At 33.0% G+C, this 12,926-nt stretch overlaps 22 non-coding genes across 22 annotated transcripts; all 22 read right to left on the bottom strand.

Annotated features, from left to right (window-relative positions):
* Window positions 1-27: 27 nt before the first annotated feature.
* TRNAT-AGU (transfer RNA threonine (anticodon AGU)) lies at window positions 28-101 on the bottom strand. The gene has a single exon. It is a non-coding gene; the product is annotated as a tRNA-Thr (tRNA).
* Window positions 102-530: 429 nt separating this feature from the next.
* Window positions 531-603, bottom strand: TRNAT-CGU (transfer RNA threonine (anticodon CGU)). Its single transcript has one exon. It is a non-coding gene; the product is annotated as a tRNA-Thr (tRNA).
* A 436-nt stretch (window positions 604-1,039) lies between these two features.
* TRNAT-AGU (transfer RNA threonine (anticodon AGU)) lies at window positions 1,040-1,113 on the bottom strand. Its single transcript has one exon. It is a non-coding gene; the product is annotated as a tRNA-Thr (tRNA).
* Window positions 1,114-1,544: 431 nt separating this feature from the next.
* TRNAT-CGU (transfer RNA threonine (anticodon CGU)) lies at window positions 1,545-1,617 on the bottom strand. The gene has a single exon. It is a non-coding gene; the product is annotated as a tRNA-Thr (tRNA).
* A 434-nt stretch (window positions 1,618-2,051) lies between these two features.
* On the bottom strand, window positions 2,052-2,125 carry TRNAT-AGU (transfer RNA threonine (anticodon AGU)). The gene has a single exon. It is a non-coding gene; the product is annotated as a tRNA-Thr (tRNA).
* Window positions 2,126-2,556: 431 nt separating this feature from the next.
* Window positions 2,557-2,629, bottom strand: TRNAT-CGU (transfer RNA threonine (anticodon CGU)). The gene has a single exon. It is a non-coding gene; the product is annotated as a tRNA-Thr (tRNA).
* Window positions 2,630-3,063: 434 nt separating this feature from the next.
* On the bottom strand, window positions 3,064-3,137 carry TRNAT-AGU (transfer RNA threonine (anticodon AGU)). Its single transcript has one exon. It is a non-coding gene; the product is annotated as a tRNA-Thr (tRNA).
* Window positions 3,138-3,568: 431 nt separating this feature from the next.
* TRNAT-CGU (transfer RNA threonine (anticodon CGU)) lies at window positions 3,569-3,641 on the bottom strand. The gene has a single exon. It is a non-coding gene; the product is annotated as a tRNA-Thr (tRNA).
* Window positions 3,642-4,079: 438 nt separating this feature from the next.
* Window positions 4,080-4,153, bottom strand: TRNAT-AGU (transfer RNA threonine (anticodon AGU)). The gene has a single exon. It is a non-coding gene; the product is annotated as a tRNA-Thr (tRNA).
* A 430-nt stretch (window positions 4,154-4,583) lies between these two features.
* TRNAT-CGU (transfer RNA threonine (anticodon CGU)) lies at window positions 4,584-4,656 on the bottom strand. The gene has a single exon. It is a non-coding gene; the product is annotated as a tRNA-Thr (tRNA).
* Window positions 4,657-5,092: 436 nt separating this feature from the next.
* Window positions 5,093-5,166, bottom strand: TRNAT-AGU (transfer RNA threonine (anticodon AGU)). Its single transcript has one exon. It is a non-coding gene; the product is annotated as a tRNA-Thr (tRNA).
* A 431-nt stretch (window positions 5,167-5,597) lies between these two features.
* TRNAT-CGU (transfer RNA threonine (anticodon CGU)) lies at window positions 5,598-5,670 on the bottom strand. Its single transcript has one exon. It is a non-coding gene; the product is annotated as a tRNA-Thr (tRNA).
* A 434-nt stretch (window positions 5,671-6,104) lies between these two features.
* Window positions 6,105-6,178, bottom strand: TRNAT-AGU (transfer RNA threonine (anticodon AGU)). Its single transcript has one exon. It is a non-coding gene; the product is annotated as a tRNA-Thr (tRNA).
* A 431-nt stretch (window positions 6,179-6,609) lies between these two features.
* TRNAT-CGU (transfer RNA threonine (anticodon CGU)) lies at window positions 6,610-6,682 on the bottom strand. Its single transcript has one exon. It is a non-coding gene; the product is annotated as a tRNA-Thr (tRNA).
* Window positions 6,683-7,121: 439 nt separating this feature from the next.
* On the bottom strand, window positions 7,122-7,195 carry TRNAT-AGU (transfer RNA threonine (anticodon AGU)). The gene has a single exon. It is a non-coding gene; the product is annotated as a tRNA-Thr (tRNA).
* Window positions 7,196-7,626: 431 nt separating this feature from the next.
* TRNAN-AUU (transfer RNA asparagine (anticodon AUU)) lies at window positions 7,627-7,696 on the bottom strand. Its single transcript has one exon. It is a non-coding gene; the product is annotated as a tRNA-Asn (tRNA).
* A 440-nt stretch (window positions 7,697-8,136) lies between these two features.
* Window positions 8,137-8,210, bottom strand: TRNAT-AGU (transfer RNA threonine (anticodon AGU)). Its single transcript has one exon. It is a non-coding gene; the product is annotated as a tRNA-Thr (tRNA).
* Window positions 8,211-8,640: 430 nt separating this feature from the next.
* TRNAT-CGU (transfer RNA threonine (anticodon CGU)) lies at window positions 8,641-8,713 on the bottom strand. The gene has a single exon. It is a non-coding gene; the product is annotated as a tRNA-Thr (tRNA).
* Window positions 8,714-9,149: 436 nt separating this feature from the next.
* TRNAT-AGU (transfer RNA threonine (anticodon AGU)) lies at window positions 9,150-9,223 on the bottom strand. Its single transcript has one exon. It is a non-coding gene; the product is annotated as a tRNA-Thr (tRNA).
* Window positions 9,224-11,239: 2,016 nt separating this feature from the next.
* On the bottom strand, window positions 11,240-11,313 carry TRNAT-AGU (transfer RNA threonine (anticodon AGU)). The gene has a single exon. It is a non-coding gene; the product is annotated as a tRNA-Thr (tRNA).
* Window positions 11,314-11,743: 430 nt separating this feature from the next.
* TRNAT-CGU (transfer RNA threonine (anticodon CGU)) lies at window positions 11,744-11,816 on the bottom strand. Its single transcript has one exon. It is a non-coding gene; the product is annotated as a tRNA-Thr (tRNA).
* A 437-nt stretch (window positions 11,817-12,253) lies between these two features.
* Window positions 12,254-12,327, bottom strand: TRNAT-AGU (transfer RNA threonine (anticodon AGU)). Its single transcript has one exon. It is a non-coding gene; the product is annotated as a tRNA-Thr (tRNA).
* Window positions 12,328-12,926: the final 599 nt, after the last annotated feature.

A 12,926-nucleotide genomic window follows, 5' to 3' on the forward strand; every position in this document is an offset into this window, starting at 1 on the left:
ATTTGTTATATAACAAAGAGAAAAGCAAGGCACTGCTGAGAGTTGAACTCAGGATCTCCTGTTTACTAGACAGGCGCTTTAACCAGCTAAGCCACAGCACCCCCTTGAGTCTTTACTTTGAAAGACTTTCTTTATGGTGTTCAAGAGAATATTGCTTTTTCACTTTCATATTCTTTTATAAGTTCACAGACTTCTCTACTCAAACACTTTAGATGAAGAAGCTTCACTTATTCAAAAACACCTCTCTAATTTGAAGTTTACCCTATTCATAGAATTTTAAAATATACCTTGCCGAAGAGTGGATTAGTTGAACTCAACAATAGAGTGATCATACGGCTCTATCTTGTTCTTTGTCATTTACTTTTCGATATTTCAGTCAATGCATTCCTATAAAAATCTTCACAATGCCAAGTATTTTATTTCATTTTATGATAACTTATTCTAAAGTTCATAGAACAAGACGTTTATTCTTAAATTGTATTCAACATTTGTTTGATGAAAAATATTCCTAAAGCATGGAGAAAACAGTTAGGTGCTGCTGAGATTTGAACTCAGCATTTCCTGTTTACGAGACAGGCGCTTTAACCACTAAGCCACACCACCAACGTCAATAACAAAAAATACATAAATAATCTATTGTTGATGATGAAATTTTGTTTCCTGCTATAAATTCTTCTTTATATGTACTGTAATCTTAAACACAAAAAGATACTCAATCACTAAACAAGTATTAATATGTTTTAATAAACTGGTACTCTTATAAAACCCAATGGTATTTCTTGAATACATTAAATTTTTTTTTCATGAAGGCATTAATATAGCTCAAATCGAGGTAGTAATGTCATCTACGTCTTTCTCATAGATATGTCTTTTTTTATTTTGCAATAACAGTATTTACTCCATAATCTTGAAAATACTTTGGTTTTTATGAGGTTTAAGATGATCTGTTCAACAGAAAGATGAATCAGACTTTTATATTTTAATTGTATCAGAATAGGACCTAATGAAATTGATTTGTTATATAACAAAGAGAAAAGCAAGGCGCTGCTGAGAGTTGAACTCAGGATCTCCTGTTTACTAGACAGGTGCTTTAACCAGCTAAGCCACAGCACCCCCTTGAGTCTTAATTTTGAAAGACTTTTCTTTATGGTGTTCAAGAGAATATTGCTTTTTCACTTTCATATTCTTTTATAAGTTCACAGACTTCTCTACTCAAACACTTTAGATGAAGAAGCTTCACTTATTCAAAAACACCTCTCTAATTTGAAGTTTACCCTATTCATAGAATTTTAAAATATACCTTGCCGAAGAGTGGATTAGTTGAACTCAACAATAGAGTGATCATACGGCTCTATCTTGTTCCTTGTCATTTACTTTTCGATATTTCAGTCAATGCATTCCTATAAAAATCTTCACAATACCAAGTATTTTATTTCATTTTATGATAACTTATTCTAAAGTTCATAGAACCAGACGTTTAATTCTTAAAATATATTCAATACTTGTTTGATGAAAAATATTCCTAAAGCATGGAGAAAACAGTTAGGTGCTACTGAGATTTGAACTCAGGATTTCCTGTTTACGAGACAGGCGCTTTAACCACTAAGCCACAGCACCAACGTCAATAAAAAAAAATACATAAATAATCTATTGTTGATGAAATTTTGTTTCCTGCTATAAATTCTTCTTTATATGTACTGTAACCCTAAACACAAAAAGATACTCAATCACTAAACAAGTATTATTATGTTTTAATAAACAAGTACTCTTATAAAACCCAATGTTATTTCTTGAATACATTACATTTTTTTTTTCATGAAGGCATTAATATAGCTCAAATCGAGGTAGTAATGTCATCTACGTCTTTCTCATAGATATGTCTTTTTTTATTTTGCAATAACAGTATTCACTCTATAATCTTGAAAATACTTTGGCTTTTATGAGGTTGAAGATGATCTGTTCAACTGTAAGATGAATCAGACTTTTATATTTTAATTGTATCAGAATAGTACCTAATGAAATTGATTTGTTATATAATAAAGAAAAAAGCAAGGCGCTGCTGAGAGTTGAACTCAGGATCTCCTGTTTACTAGACAGGCACTTTAACCAGCTAAGCCACAGCACCCCCTTGAGTCTTAACTTTGAAAGACTTTTCTTTATGGTGTTCAAGAGAATATTGCTTTTTCACTTTCATATTCTTTTATAAGTTCACAGACTTCTCTACTCAAACACTTTAGATGAAGACGCTTCACTTATTCAAAAACACCTCTCTAATTTGAAGTTTACCCTATTCATAGAATTTTAAAATATACCTTGCCGAAGAGTGGATTAGTTGAACTCAACAATAGAGTGATCATACGGCTCTATCTTGTTCCTTGTCATTTACTTTTCGATATTTCAGTCAATGCATTCCTATAAAAATCTTCACAATACCAAGTATTTTATTTCATTTTATGATAACTTATTCTAAAGTTCATAGAACCAGACGTTTAATTCTTAAAATATATTCAATACTTGTTTGATGAAAAATATTCCTAAAGCATGGAGAAAACAGTTAGGTGCTACTGAGATTTGAACTCAGGATTTCCTGTTTACGAGACAGGCGCTTTAACCACTAAGCCACAGCACCAACGTCAATAAAAAAAAATACATAAATAATCTATTGTTGATGAAATTTTGTTTCCTGCTATAAATTCTTCTTTATATGTACTGTAACCCTAAACACAAAAAGATACTCAATCACTAAACAAGTATTATTATGTTTTAATAAACAAGTACTCTTATAAAACCCAATGTTATTTCTTGAATACATTACATTTTTTTTTTCATGAAGGCATTAATATAGCTCAAATCGAGGTAGTAATGTCATCTACGTCTTTCTCATAGATATGTCTTTTTTTATTTTGCAATAACAGTATTCACTCTATAATCTTGAAAATACTTTGGCTTTTATGAGGTTGAAGATGATCTGTTCAACTGTAAGATGAATCAGACTTTTATATTTTAATTGTATCAGAATAGTACCTAATGAAATTGATTTGTTATATAATAAAGAAAAAAGCAAGGCGCTGCTGAGAGTTGAACTCAGGATCTCCTGTTTACTAGACAGGCACTTTAACCAGCTAAGCCACAGCACCCCCTTGAGTCTTAACTTTGAAAGACTTTTCTTTATGGTGTTCAAGAGAATATTGCTTTTTCACTTTCATATTCTTTTATAAGTTCACAGACTTCTCTACTCAAACACTTTAGATGAAGACGCTTCACTTATTCAAAAACACCTCTCTAATTTGAAGTTTACCCTATTCATAGAATTTTAAAATATACCTTGCCGAAGAGTGGATTAGTTGAACTCAACAATTGAGTGATCATACGGCTCTATCTTGTTCTTTGTCATTTACTTTTCGATATTTCAGTCAATGCATTTCTATAAAAATCTTCACAATACCAAGTATTTTATTTCATTTTATGATAACTTATTCTAAAGTTCATAGAACCAGATGTTTAATTCTTAAAATGTATTCAATACTTGTTTGATGAAAAATATTCCTAAAGCATGGAGAAAACAGTTAGGTGCTACTGAGATTTGAACTCAGGATTTCCTGTTTACGAGACAGGCGCTTTAACCACTAAGCCACAGCACCAACGTCGATAGCAAAAAAATACATAAATAATCTACTGCTGATGATGAAATTTTATTTACTGCTATAAAATCTTCTTTATATGTACTGAAATCTTAAACACAATAAGATACTCAATCACTAAACAAGTATTATTATGTTTTAATAAACAGGTACTCTTATAAAACCCAATGTTATTTCTTGTATTCATTATATTTTTTTTTTCATGAAGGCATTAATATAGCTCAAATCGAGGTAGTAATGTCATATACGTCTTTCTCATAGATATGTCTTTTTTTATTTTGCAACAACAGTATTCACTCTATAATCTTGAATATACTTTGGTTTTTATGAGGTTTAAGATGATCTGTTCAACAGTAAGATGAATCAGACTTTTATATTTTAATTGTATCAGAATAGGACCTAATGAAATTGATTTGTTATATAACAAAGAGAAAAGCAAGGCACTGCTGAGAGTTGAACTCAGGATCTCCTGTTTACTAGACAGGCGCTTTAACCAGCTAAGCCACAGCACCCCCTTGAGTCTTTACTTTGAAAGACTTTTCTTTATGGTGTTCAAGAGAATATTGCTTTTTCACTTTCATATTCTTTTATAAGTTCACAGACTTCTCTACTCAAACACTTTAGATGAAGAAGCTTCACTTATTCAAAAACACCTCTCTAATTTGAAGTTTACCATATTCATAGAATTTTAAAAAATACCTTGCCGAAGAGTGGATTAGTTGAACTCAACAATATTGTGATCATACGGCTCTATCTTGTTCTTTGTCATTTACTTTTCGATATTTCAGTCAATGCATTCCTATAAAAATCTTCACAATGCCAAGTATTTTATTTCATTTTATGATAACTTATTCTAAAGTTCATAGAACAAGACGTTTATTCTTAAATTGTATTCAACATTTGTTTGATGAAAAATATTCCTAAAGCATGGAGAAAACAGTTAGGTGCTGCTGAGATTTGAACTCAGCATTTCCTGTTTACGAGACAGGCGCTTTAACCACTAAGCCACACCACCAACGTCAATAACAAAAAATACATAAATAATCTATTGTTGATGATGAAATTTTGTTTCCTGCTATAAATTCTTCTTTATATGTACTGTAATCTTAAACACAAAAAGATACTCAATCACTAAACAAGTATTAATATGTTTTAATAAACTGGTACTCTTATAAAACCCAATGGTATTTCTTGAATACATTACATTTTTTTTTCATGAAGGCATTAATATAGCTCAAATCGAGGTAGTAATGTCATCTACGTCTTTCTCATAGATATGTCTTTTTTTATTTTGCAATAACAGTATTTACTCCATAATCTTGAAAATACTTTGGTTTTTATGAGGTTTAAGATGATCTGTTCAACAGAAAGATGAATCAGACTTTTATATTTTAATTGTATCAGAATAGGACCTAATGAAATTGATTTGTTATATAACAAAGAGAAAAGCAAGGCGCTGCTGAGAGTTGAACTCAGGATCTCCTGTTTACTAGACAGGTGCTTTAACCAGCTAAGCCACAGCACCCCCTTGAGTCTTAATTTTGAAAGACTTTTCTTTATGGTGTTCAAGAGAATATTGCTTTTTCACTTTCATATTCTTTTATAAGTTCACAGACTTCTCTACTCAAACACTTTAGATGAAGAAGCTTCACTTATTCAAAAACACCTCTCTAATTTGAAGTTTACCCTATTCATAGAATTTTAAAATATACCTTGCCGAAGAGTGGATTAGTTGAACTCAACAATAGAGTGATCATACGGCTCTATCTTGTTCTTTGTCATTTACTTTTCGATATTTCAGTCAATGCATTCCTATAAAAATCTTCACAATACCAAGTATTTTATTTCATTTTATGATAACTTATTCTAAAGTTCATAGAACCAGACGTTTAATTCTTAAAATATATTCAATACTTGTTTGATGAAAAATATTCCTAAAGCATGGAGAAAACAGTTAGGTGCTACTGAGATTTGAACTCAGGATTTCCTGTTTACGAGACAGGCGCTTTAACCACTAAGCCACAGCACCAACGTCAATAACAAAAAATACATAAATAATCTATTGTTGATGAAATTTTGTTTCCTGCTATGAATTCTTCTTTATATGTACTGTAACCCTAAACACAAAAAGATACTCAATCACTAAACAAGTATTATTATGTTTTAATAAACAGGTACTCTTATAAAACCCAATGTTATTTCTTGAATACATTACATTTTTTTTTTCATGAAGGCATTAATATAGCTCAAATCGAGGTAGTAATGTCATCTACGTCTTTCTCATAGATATGTCTTTTTTTATTTTGCAATAACAGTATTCACTCTATAATCTTGAAAATACTTTGGCTTTTATGAGGTTGAAGATGATCTGTTCAACTGTAAGATGAATCAGACTTTTATATTTTAATTGTATCAGAATAGTACCTAATGAAATTGATTTGTTATATAATAAAGAAAAAAGCAAGGCGCTGCTGAGAGTTGAACTCAGGATCTCCTGTTTACTAGACAGGCACTTTAACCAGCTAAGCCACAGCACCCCCTTGAGTCTTAACTTTGAAAGACTTTTCTTTATGGTGTTCAAGAGAATATTGCTTTTTCACTTTCATATTCTTTTATAAGTTCACAGACTTCTCTACTCAAACACTTTAGATGAAGACGCTTCACTTATTCAAAAACACCTCTCTAATTTGAAGTTTACCCTATTCATAGAATTTTGAAATATACCTTGCCGAAGAGTGGATTAGTTGAACTCAACAATTGAGTGATCATACGGCTCTATCTTGTTCTTTGTCATTTACTTTTCGATATTTCAGTCAATGCATTCCTATAAAAATCTTCACAATACCAAGTATTTTATTTCATTTTATGATAACTTATTCTAAAGTTCATAGAACCAGATGTTTAATTCTTAAAATGTATTCAATACTTGTTTGATGAAAAATATTCCTAAAGCATGGAGAAAACAGTTAGGTGCTACTGAGATTTGAACTCAGGATTTCCTGTTTACGAGACAGGCGCTTTAACCACTAAGCCACAGCACCAACTTCGATAGCAAAAAAATACATAAATAATCTACTGCTGATGATGAAATTTTATTTCCTGCTATAAATTCTTCTTTATATGTACTGTAATCTTAAACACAATAAGATACTCAATCACTAAACAAGTATTATTATGTTTTAATAAACAGGTACTCTTATAAAACCCAATGTTATTTCTTGTATTCATTATATTTTTTTTTTTCATGAAGGCATTAATATAGCTCAAATCGAGGTAGTAATGTCATATACGTCTTTCTCATAGATATGTCTTCTTTTATTTTGCAACAACAGTATTCACTCTATAATCTTGAATATACTTTGGTTTTTATGAGGTTTAAGATGATCTGTTCAACAGTAAGATGAATCAGACTTTTATATTTTAATTGTATCAGAATAGGACCTAATGAAATTGATTTGTTATATAACAAAGAGAAAAGCAAGGCACTGCTGAGAGTTGAACTCAGGATCTCCTGTTTACTAGACAGGCGCTTTAACCAGCTAAGCCACAGCACCCCCTTGAGTCTTTACTTTGAAAGACTTTTCTTTATGGTGTTCAAGAGAATATTGCTTTTTCACTTTCATATTCTTTTATAAGTTCACAGACTTCTCTACTCAAACACTTTAGATGAAGAAGCTTCACTTATTCAAAAACACCTCTCTAATTTGAAGTTTACCCTATTCATAGAATTTTAAAAAATACCTTGCCGAAGAGTGGATTAGTTGAACTCAACAATAGAGTGATCATACGGCTCTATCTTGTTCTTTGTCATTTACTTTTCGATATTTCAGTCAATGCATTCCTATAAAAATCTTCACAATGCCAAGTATTTTTATTTCATTTTATGATAACTTATTCTAAAGTTCATAGAACAAGACGTTTATTCTTAAATTGTATTCAACATTTGTTTGATGAAAAATATTCCTAAAGCATGGAGAAAACAGTTAGGTGCTGCTGAGATTTGAACTCAGCATTTCCTGTTTAATAGACAGGCGCTTTAACCACTAAGCCACACCACAAACGTCAATAACAAAAAATACATAAATAATCTATTGTTGATGATGAAATTTTGTTTCCTGCTATAAATTCTTCTTTATATGTACTGTAATCTTAAACACAAAAAGATACTCAATCACTAAACAAGTATTAATATGTTTTAATAAACAGGTACTCTTATAAAACCCAATGTTATTTCTTGTATTCATTATATTTTTTTTTTCATGAAGGCATTAATATAGCTCAAATCGAGGTAGTAATGTCATATACGTCTTTCTCATAGATATGTCTTTTTTTATTTTGCAACAACAGTATTCACTCTATAATCTTGAATATACTTTGGTTTTTATGAGGTTTAAGATGATCTGTTCAACAGTAAGATGAATCAGACTTTTATATTTTAATTGTATCAGAATAGGACCTAATGAAATTGATTTGTTATATAACAAAGAGAAAAGCAAGGCACTGCTGAGAGTTGAACTCAGGATCTCCTGTTTACTAGACAGGCGCTTTAACCAGCTAAGCCACAGCACCCCCTTGAGTCTTTACTTTGAAAGACATTTCTTTATGGTGTTCAAGAGAATATTGCTTTTTCACTTTCATATTCTTTTATAAGTTCACAGACTTCTCTACTCAAACACTTTAGATGAAGAAGCTTCACTTATTCAAAAACACCTCTCTAATTTGAAGTTTACCATATTCATAGAATTTTAAAAAATACCTTGCCGAAGAGTGGATTAGTTGAACTCAACAATAGAGTGATCATACGGCTCTATCTTGTTCTTTGTCATTTACTTTTCGATATTTCAGTCAATGCATTCCTATAAAAATCTTCACAATGCCAAGTATTTTATTTCATTTTATGATAACTTATTCTAAAGTTCATAGAACAAGACGTTTATTCTTAAATTGTATTCAACATTTGTTTGATGAAAAATATTCCTAAAGCATGGAGAAAACAGTTAGGTGCTGCTGAGATTTGAACTCAGCATTTCCTGTTTACGAGACAGGCGCTTTAACCACTAAGCCACACCACCAACGTCAATAACAAAAAATACATAAATAATCTATTGTTGATGATGAAATTTTGTTTCCTGCTATAAATTCTTCTTTATATGTACTGTAATCTTAAACACAAAAAGATACTCAATCACTAAACAAGTATTAATATGTTTTAATAAACTGGTACTCTTATAAAACCCAATGGTATTTCTTGAATACATTACATTTTTTTTTCATGAAGGCATTAATATAGCTCAAATCGAGGTAGTAATGTCATCTACGTCTTTCTCATAGATATGTCTTTTTTTATTTTGCAATAACAGTATTTACTCCATAATCTTGAAAATACTTTGGTTTTTATGAGGTTTAAGATGATCTGTTCAACAGAAAGATGAATCAGACTTTTATATTTTAATTGTATCAGAATAGGACCTAATGAAAGTGATTTGTTACATAACAAAGAGAAAAGCAAGGCGCTGCTGAGAGTTGAACTCAGGATCTCCTGTTTACTAGACAGGTGCTTTAACCAGATAAGCCACAGCACCCCCTTGAGTCTTAATTTTGAAAGACTTTTCTTTATGGTGTTCAAGAGAATATTGCTTTTTCACTTTCATATTCTTTTATAAGTTCACAGACTTCTCTACTCAAACACTTTAGATGAAGACGCTTCACTTATTCAAAAACACCTCTCTAATTTGAAGTTTACCCTATTCATAGAATTTTAAAATATACCTTGCCGAAGAGTGGATTAGTTGAACTCAACAATTGAGTGATCATACGGCCTAAGTGCGCTGGGGATGCCCAGACGTGGGTCCCAGGCACTCCACACCACTTGGAGTCAAGCTAGCCGGGCTGAAGAGAGGTGTTACCTCGAAACCGGTCCGGTCCTCGGATGCTTGATTCCGGTCTGGGAAAGATATGGCTGTTGTAGTTCGGACTTGACTGTTCCCATGGGGCAACAGGGTCAGAGCTGATTTGCATAAAGCCATTATCTGACCCAGGGTGGTGTGGAGTGCAAAAAAACGATGGATTTGGGCCCAGATCTTTTGACTGGGGGAGTGTGTGACATTGATCCACATTCAGTCCATCACTTGTTGTTTTTTGCAATTGCCGCCCTAAGTGCGCTGGGGATGCCCAGACGTGGGTCCCAGGCACTCCACACCACTTGGAGTCAAGCTAGCCGGGCTGAAGAGAGGTGTTACCTCGAAACCGGTCTGGTCCTCGGATGCTTGATTCCGGTCTGGGAAAGATATGGCTGTTGTAGTTCGGACTGGACTGTTCCCATGGGGCAACAGGGTCAGAGCTGATTTGCATAAAGCCATTATCTGACCCAGGGTGGTGTGGAGTGCAAAAAAACGATGGATTTGGGCCCAGATCTTTTGACTGGGGGAGTGTGTGACATTGATCCACATTCAGTCCATCACTTGTTGTTTTTTGCAATTGCCGCCCTAATTGCGCTGGGGATGCCCAGACGTGGGTCCCAGGCACTCCACACCACTTGGAGTCAAGCTAGCCGGGCTGAAGAGAGGTGTTACCTCGAAACCGGTCCGGTCCTCGGATGCTTGATTCCGGTCTGGGAAAGATATGGCTGTTGTAGTTCGGACTGGACTGTTCCCATGGGGCAACAGGGTCAGAGCTGATTTGCATAAAGCCATTATCTGACCCAGGGTGGTGTGGAGTGCAAAAAAACGATGGATTTGGGCCCAGATCTTTTGACTGGGGGAGTGTGTGACATTGATCCACATTCAGTCCATCACTTGTTGTTTTTTGCAATTGCCGCCCTAAGTGCGCTGGGGATGCCCAGACGTGGGTCCCAGGCACTCCACACCACTTGGAGTCAAGCTAGCCGGGCTGAAGAGAGGTGTTACCTCGAAACCGGTCCGGTCCTCGGATGCTTGATTCCGGTCTGGGAAAGATATGGCTGTTGTAGTTCGGACTGGACTGTTCCCATGGGGCAACAGGGTCAGAGCTGATTTGCATAAAGCCATTATCTGACCCAGGGTGGTGTGGAGTGCAAAAAAACGATGGATTTGGGCCCAGATCTTTTGACTGGGGGAGTGTGTGACATTGATCCACATTCAGTCCATCACTTGTTGTTTTTTGCTTTAACCACTAAGCCACAGCACCAACGTCAATAACAAAAAATACATAAATAATCTATTGTTGATGAAATTTTGTTTCCTGCTATAAATTCTTCTTTATATGTACTGTAACCCTAAACACAAAAAGATACTCAATCACTAAACAAGTATTATTATGTTTTAATAAACAGGTACTCTTATAAAACCCAATGTTATTTCTTGAATACATTACATTTTTTTTTTCATGAAGGCATTAATATAGCTCAAATCGAGGTAGTAATGTCATCTACGTCTTTCTCATAGATATGTCTTCTTTTATTTTGCAACAACAGTATTCACTCTATAATCTTGAATATACTTTGGTTTTTATGAGGTTTAAGATGATCTGTTCAACAGTAAGATGAATCAGACTTTTATATTTTAATTGTATCAGAATAGGACCTAATGAAATTGATTTGTTATATAACAAAGAGAAAAGCAAGGCACTGCTGAGAGTTGAACTCAGGATCTCCTGTTTACTAGACAGGCGCTTTAACCAGCTAAGCCACAGCACCCCCTTGAGTCTTTACTTTGAAAGACTTTTCTTTATGGTGTTCAAGAGAATATTGCTTTTTCACTTTCATATTCTTTTATAAGTTCACAGACTTCTCTACTCAAACACTTTAGATGAAGAAGCTTCACTTATTCAAAAACACCTCTCTAATTTGAAGTTTACCCTATTCATAGAATTTTAAAATATACCTTGCCGAAGAGTGGATTAGTTGAACTCAACAATAGAGTGATCATACGGCTCTATCTTGTTCTTTGTCATTTACTTTTCGATATTTCAGTCAATGCATTCCTATAAAAATCTTCACAATGCCAAGTATTTTATTTCATTTTATGATAACTTATTCTAAAGTTCATAGAACAAGACGTTTATTCTTAAATTGTATTCAACATTTGTTTGATGAAAAATATTCCTAAAGCATGGAGAAAACAGTTAGGTGCTGCTGAGATTTGAACTCAGCATTTCCTGTTTACGAGACAGGCGCTTTAACCACTAAGCCACACCACCAACGTCAAAAACAAAAAATACATAAATAATCTATTGTTGATGATGAAATTTTGTTTCCTGCTATAAATTCTTCTTTATATGTACTGTAATCTTAAACACAAAAAGATACTCAATCACTAAACAAGTATTAATATGTTTTAATAAACTGGTACTCTTATAAAACCCAATGGTATTTCTTGTATTCATTATATTTTTTTTTTCATGAAGGCATTAATATAGCTCAAATCGAGGTAGTAATGTCATATACGTCTTTCTCATAGATATGTCTTTTTTTATTTTGCAACAACAGTATTCACTCTATAATCTTGAATATACTTTGGTTTTTATGAGGTTTAAGATGATCTGTTCAACAGTAAGATGAATCAGACTTTTATATTTTAATTGTATCAGAATAGGACCTAATGAAATTGATTTGTTATATAACAAAGAGAAAAGCAAGGCACTGCTGAGAGTTGAACTCAGGATCTCCTGTTTACTAGACAGGCGCTTTAACCAGCTAAGCCACAGCACCCCCTTGAGTCATTACTTTGAAAGACTTTTCTTTATGGTGTTCAAGAGAATATTGCTTTTTCACTTTCATATTCTTTTATAAGTTCACAGACTTCTCTACTCAAACACTTTAGATGAAGAAGCTTCACTTATTCAAAAACACCTCTCTAATTTGAAGTTTACCCTATTCATAGAATTTTAAAATATACCTTGCCGAAGAGTGGATTAGTTGAACTCAACAATAGAGTGATCATACGGCTCTATCTTTTTCTTTGTCATTTACTTTTCGATATTTCAGTCAATGCATTCCTATAAAAATCTTCACAATGCCAAGTATTTTATTTCATTTTATGATAACTTATTCTAAAGTTCATAGAACAAGACGTTTATTCTTAAATTGTATTCAACATTTGTTTGATGAAAAATATTCCTAAAGCATGGAGAAAACAGTTAGGTGCTGCTGAGATTTGAACTCAGCATTTCCTGTTTACGAGACATGCGCTTTAACCACTAAGCCACACCACCAACGTCAATAACAAAAAATACATAAATAATCTATTGTTGATGATGAAATTTTGTTTCCTGCTATAAATTCTTCTTTATATGTACTGTAATCTTAAA

Source organism: Lissotriton helveticus, chromosome 12 (genome assembly GCF_964261635.1).
Source record: "Lissotriton helveticus chromosome 12, aLisHel1.1, whole genome shotgun sequence".
NCBI lineage: Eukaryota > Metazoa > Chordata > Amphibia > Caudata > Salamandridae > Lissotriton > Lissotriton helveticus.